Source organism: Puma concolor, chromosome A2 (genome assembly GCF_028749965.1).
Source record: "Puma concolor isolate L17-30 chromosome A2, mPumCon1.1.hap2, whole genome shotgun sequence".
Lineage (NCBI taxonomy): Eukaryota > Metazoa > Chordata > Mammalia > Carnivora > Felidae > Puma > Puma concolor.
The window spans coordinates 115,330,689-115,336,688 of record NC_141668.1 but is presented as its reverse complement, the minus strand read 5'-3'; positions in this window follow the sequence as shown (position 1 = coordinate 115,336,688).

Sequence of the window (6,000 nt, the reverse complement as noted above, 5' to 3'; positions counted from 1 at the left end):
GTTTATATATGTACATATAATGTATGTATGTGTGTATATGTACATTATATATAATATGTATGTTATACATATAGTCATATTTCCCCTCAGAATCTCCATGTGAATAGTAAGAATGGTAGAATAAATGATTCTAAAGATCTACCATAGCCATATAATTTTACCAATATAAATTTTTTTAATGTTTATTAATTTTTGAAAGAGAGAGCATAAGCGGGTGAGTGGCAGAGAAAGAGGGGGACAGAGGATCCGAAGTGGGCTCCACGCTGACCGCAGAGAGCCCGATGCAGGTCTCGAACTCACAAACCGTGAGATCATGACCTGAGCCAAATTCGGACGCTCAACCGACTGACCAGGCGCCCCTATCGATATGCATTTCTAATGGAAGCCAGAGGCACTGGGAGTCCATGCCCTTGACATAATGCTCATGAAGTCAATGCCAAAACCATTGAGAGAAATACAGAGAAACAACCGGCACAGTGAAGGGAGGCCGGATATCCCGTCTGTGGAATATACAAATGCCGTGTGCCTAGAAGAGGAACACTTAGGTCTTTAGGAAGTGTGATGCTCTTCTTTGACTGTCAAACTCTTCTATGGAATAGATCTTTATATGAAAAAAGAGCAAGAGCACCTTTGGGATGAACAAAGGAAGCTGACCCTGATGAGAGGTGGAGCGAATAGTCTTCCTTGCTACTGGAATTTACTGCCCCAAGGCATTGCTATGTGTTCTGTGAAGAAGTAGCAAGACAGAAAATGGTGTTGCAGAGTGAGGAGATGGGAAAACAGGAGGAGCTGTGCCACAAACGCAGTGCTAAGTTTAGCTGGAAGCCGAAACATCAAGTCTGGAGGTGTCTTTGTAGCAAAGAACGAAGTGGGACTTTCATACAACCTGCCAATTCTTTTGTATCTCAGCAGATAGCAGAAGGGTCTCATAACAGGTGAATGAAGCAGTCAATTTCTAGAAAACCAAGTATTTAAAATCTATATCCCAGGCATCGGTAACAGGACCAGTCGAATTCAACCCATCACACTCTTCAGAACCACAGCTGGCACACACATCACCAGTGAGGGAGAGGATACTCCAACATGAAGTTTAAGAACAACTGGGAGTCTTCTCAGTTACTTGGCTGCTATTTGAATGACACAGGACGTTCTGATATTCTTTACCTAAGCTGTGTCTTACACTGTACTCGCTCATGCCGTGAGAGTCGCTTTTCTTCTCAAGAGTAGGAGCCTTCTTCGAGTCTCGAGTCTCGAGTCTTTGAGTCTCCTCCCATGTTTCCCAAGATTACATTGTTAGATATTTGGGACTCAGGAAGGGAAGAGCCTCCATTATCATTTTCTTCTCCTTCGAAATCAATTACTGGAGAATATGCTTGACTTAATTTACATATACACCCCAAATTTGAAATCTGTGATAATTCAATGACTGGATTAAAATTCTGCTTGGCAAATATTTGAGGAAGAAAGTTCTCAATGAGATCATCATTTGAAATATGGGAGGAAGGAGAAGTGAAAACTTCTTTGGAAGATAAAATATTAATTATTATTATTATTATATTTTTTTCAACGTTTATTTATTTTTGGGACAGAGAGAGACAGAGTATGAATGGGGGAGGGGCAGAGAGAGAGGGAGACACAGAATCGGAAACAGGCTCCAGGCTCTGAGCCATCAGCCCAGAGCCCGACGCGGGGCTCGAACTCACGGACCGCGAGATCGTGACCTGGCTGAAGTCGGACGCTTAACCGACTGCGCCACCCAGGCGCCCCTCATTATTATTAAGAGAGAGGGTACATGCAGACATTAGCAAGGGAGAGAGAGAATCTTCTTTAAAAAAATTTTTTTTTATGTTTATTTATTTTTGAGAGAGATGAGAGAGAGAGAGAGAGAGAGAGAGAGAGAGAGAGAGAGAGAGACTCTGAAGCAGGCTCCCGGCTCTGAGCTGTCAGCACAGAGGCCGACATGGGGCTCGAACTCACGAACTGTGAGATCATGACCTGAGCCAAAGTCAGAGCACATCTGAGCTCATTATCTCATCTGTAAGACACATATCATCACATTAGTACTTCCTAGAGGTATTATGTGGGTAAATGCCCCAAAAATGGGAGAGCATCTGGAACATAATGATCTCTATAGATGTCAGCTATTATTTTTATTATGCCGTCCTTCATACATTTGACTTGAGAGTATTGAGTTATTTTAATACTTTTTTTTAGCTCTCTCCTTGCTTAAAAGAGCAAAAGGAAATGAGTACCAAAATAATAACTCTCATTAATCTCTATTCATAGGACACTGATGGAATATATAGTCTTTTCTCTGAATCCACCAAAACAACTATACATCTTCTGTATTGTAGAAATGAATGCCAAGAAAACCTTGTCCAAGTGAGCGGAGTCCAGGTATCAATTATTGGCAGGGCCACATTTCCAATTTCTTCTCTCTCCTTTCATTAAGACTGTGGAATCAGAGTGGTAACACTTGAAAACAAAAATAAATAGATTGTGTTAATTCCTTTCTAAAGATTTACGTAGAGGTTGGTTCTCCACTCCCATCCTGATGGGATGTAGGAGCTCAAGTTTTCACTTGAAAACTTCCTCAAGTAAGCAAGAACATTTCTCCAGAGTTAAGGAGCCCAATTATAAAACTTATACTAGGTAATTTGGTGATTACCTACACGTGGAGATTTTTATTGTGCAATGCAGACATTTTCTTTAATTCAGCTCTTTATAAGGCTAAATATAATGTGAGATACATAATATTGTAAAATAGGTCCAGACACATACTCTCGGATTTGTTATCTGAAAATCAAGAGTGTAAGGCTAAATTGTTTTCACAGCTACTCAGGGTAGTTGTCCTATATAAGTTACTAAGGCATAACTAAAATGGTTATGAGTCATGAACATGGGATGTAAAACTTCAGAGCCTGGGTGGGTATACGGTCTAAAACCTTTGGAAAACTACGGAATTCCATAGTAAGAAATAGAAAAACTTAACCTTTTCCCTAAATATTGAACTAGTAAAGTGATACAATTTTCTCTGTTCATAAATTCAGCAAATTAAAGTTTGCTTCTATTATATGTCAAGAAGAAAAAACAAAAATATTAATCTATTTGTGCAGCTGTCTCTGAGTTTTATTGGTCACACACTATCATTAAGCACATGACCCTAAATGGTCTCCTCTGTTTTTCAGGTACTTATGAGTGACATACACATATTTCCTGTACATCTATTTCATGGAAGTATGTAAAAACAAATTTTTTAAAGTATATAACAAATACACTGATCATGGTTTAAATAATAACACTAAATAAATATATAACGTTTAAAATATATATTTAAAAGAATGAAATAAGGGGCACCTGGGTGGCTCAGTTGGTTAAGTGTCTACCTGTTGATTTCGGCTCAGGTCATGATCTCACAGTTCGTGAGTTCAGGCCCCACGTTGCAGACAGGGTGGAGCCTGCTTTGGATCCTCTCTCTTTGCCCCTCCCCTCCCCTGCTTGTTCTCTCTCTCTCTCTCTCTCTTTCTCTCTCAAAATATAGAAATAAAACTTAAAAAAAAAGAGAAATAAACTAAAACATTCTAAACTTGTATTTTCTCATGTATTTCTGTGAAACACAGGCTTTGCTTTAATTCGGCTTTTAAAAATTGAGCCTTACAATTTTGTAAAGCTGGCCAAGTAGCATGTCCTAATGGTTTATAAATTGAGGATATAGGACTATATTACTTTTTTCAGCATTATTTAGGGGGCAACAATAGCCAAATTATGGAAAGAGCCCAAATGTCCATTGACTGATGAATGGATAAAGAAGATGTGACATAATTATACAATGGAATATTACTCAGCCATCAGAAAGAATGAAATCTTGCCAATTGCAACAACATTGTTGGAGCTAGAGAGTATTATGCTAAGTGAAATTCTGTCAGAGAAAGACAAATACCATATGATTTCATTCACATGTGGAATTTAAGAAAGGAAACACATGAACGTAGGGGGAAAAAAGAGGCAGACCATAAAACAGACTCTTAACTGTAGAGAACACACTGAGGGTTGCTGGAAGGGAGGTGGGTGGACGGATTGGTTAAATGGGTGATGGGGATTAAGGAGGGCAGTTGTGATGAGCACTGGGTGTTGTATGTCATGAATCACTAAATTCTATATCTGAAACTAATATTACACTGTATTTAACTAACTGCAATTTAAATAAAAAAAAACAAGAAAAATCAATAAATGTTTAAGGAAAGGCAGGAGTGTGCGTGCATATGCCATGAATTTACCTCGACATTTAGGATATCATGGTATATGTGGGTCATTACCTAAAACCACTGGTAAATATTGTTTCTTTTTTTTTTAATTTTTTTTTAAAAACCCACTGGTAAATATGGTTTCTTTTTTTTAAAAGTTTTTTAATGTTTATTTTTGAGAGAGAGACACAAAGCATAAGTGGGAGGGGGGCACAGAGAGAGACACACACAGAATCTGAAGCTCGCTCCAGGCTCTGAGCTGTCGGCACAGAGCCCAAAGTGGGGCTTGAACTCACAGACCATGAGATCATGACCCGAGCCAAAGTCAGACACTTAACTGACTGAGCCACCCAGGTGACCTAATATTCTTTTTCACAGGAGAAAAAAAGTGGATCTCTTTTCTCCAGAGTATTGATCAGGAAAAGTGATACAATTGAATGCATTCACAAACACCCACTTACATTAGCTCACACGAAGTGCCAGAAAACAAGAAATAAAATTCTAATCATCCAAGTGTATCCAAACTTCCTGGATCATACACAACTGTATTAGTGAAACACACACTCCAAATATCTATGTTCTTTATTTGTATGTCGATTATAATTATAAAGAAAAGTATATACTTACTTCTGTGCTTTATTAGAAAATATTCTGGAGAATATGAACATTTCATAAAAACAAGCTAAAAGAAATTCTCTTTGTGCGTCCTCTTACAACTACCCTTGATCACGCTCACCACCTGACTCGCACATCACTGTTTAGGTGAGCAGGGAGCAGAATATCAACTGAGCGATCAGCAGGCTGATCTAGGAGACCCTCCTCAAATAAGGCTCTTAGGAGTGGGTGATGCCCAGATAGTGCCTGCCTTGCCTAATGTATCAAGGACAAAAATCTCATTTTACAAATTGGAGAAAAACAGATGTCCTCAAGGTGACTTGAGGTTCTGATCAAAATGACATAAATCACAGGAAACATAATATGAAAGAAAAATCTGAAATAGATCATACTCTAAGAGCCACACTGTGAAAGAGGAAAAGAAGGGCTAAGTGAGCAAATCAAAACAAAAGAGAGAAGGAGGCAAAACAAAACAAAACAAAATACAGTGGGAGTAAGAAATGTCAAGGCAAAACATGAACATTCATATGGGAAAATTACCACCAAGAGCCATTAGAACTGATCATGAAGGCTGAGGTTTCTTCAGGAGAAAGGGAGCACAACCCTTTAAAAACTTGATCAGGGGGGGCGCCTGGGTGGCGCAGTTGGTTAAACGCCCGACTTCAGCCAGGTCACGATCTCACAGTCCGTGAGTTTGAGCCCCGCGTCGGGCTCTGGGCTGATGGCTCAGAGCCTGGAGCCTGTTTCCGATTCTGTGTCTCCCTCTCTCTCTGCCCCTCCCCCATTCATGCTCTGTCTCTCTCTGTCCCAAAAATAAACGTTGAAAAAAAAAAAAAATTAAAAAAAAAAAAAAAACTTGATCAGGGAAGCAGTCACCTTAGACACTGTGTCATTCTGCAATTACCTGAATCACGAATAATCATGTGACACAGTGTCTTCCAATTGGCTGCAAAGTAGTGAAGAATGCTAAGCTCACTGCACTGGAGTCGGTGGTCAGAGAAGTGGAGAATGTGGTGAAGGAGGAAACTCTTCCCCAGACCCCAGTGCAAATTTGGGCAGTATGACCTTGTGAGTGGGACAGATTACAGGGGGGAAGGAAGAACGGGAGAGCACATCTGCTTTCACTGTACAACATGAGCAT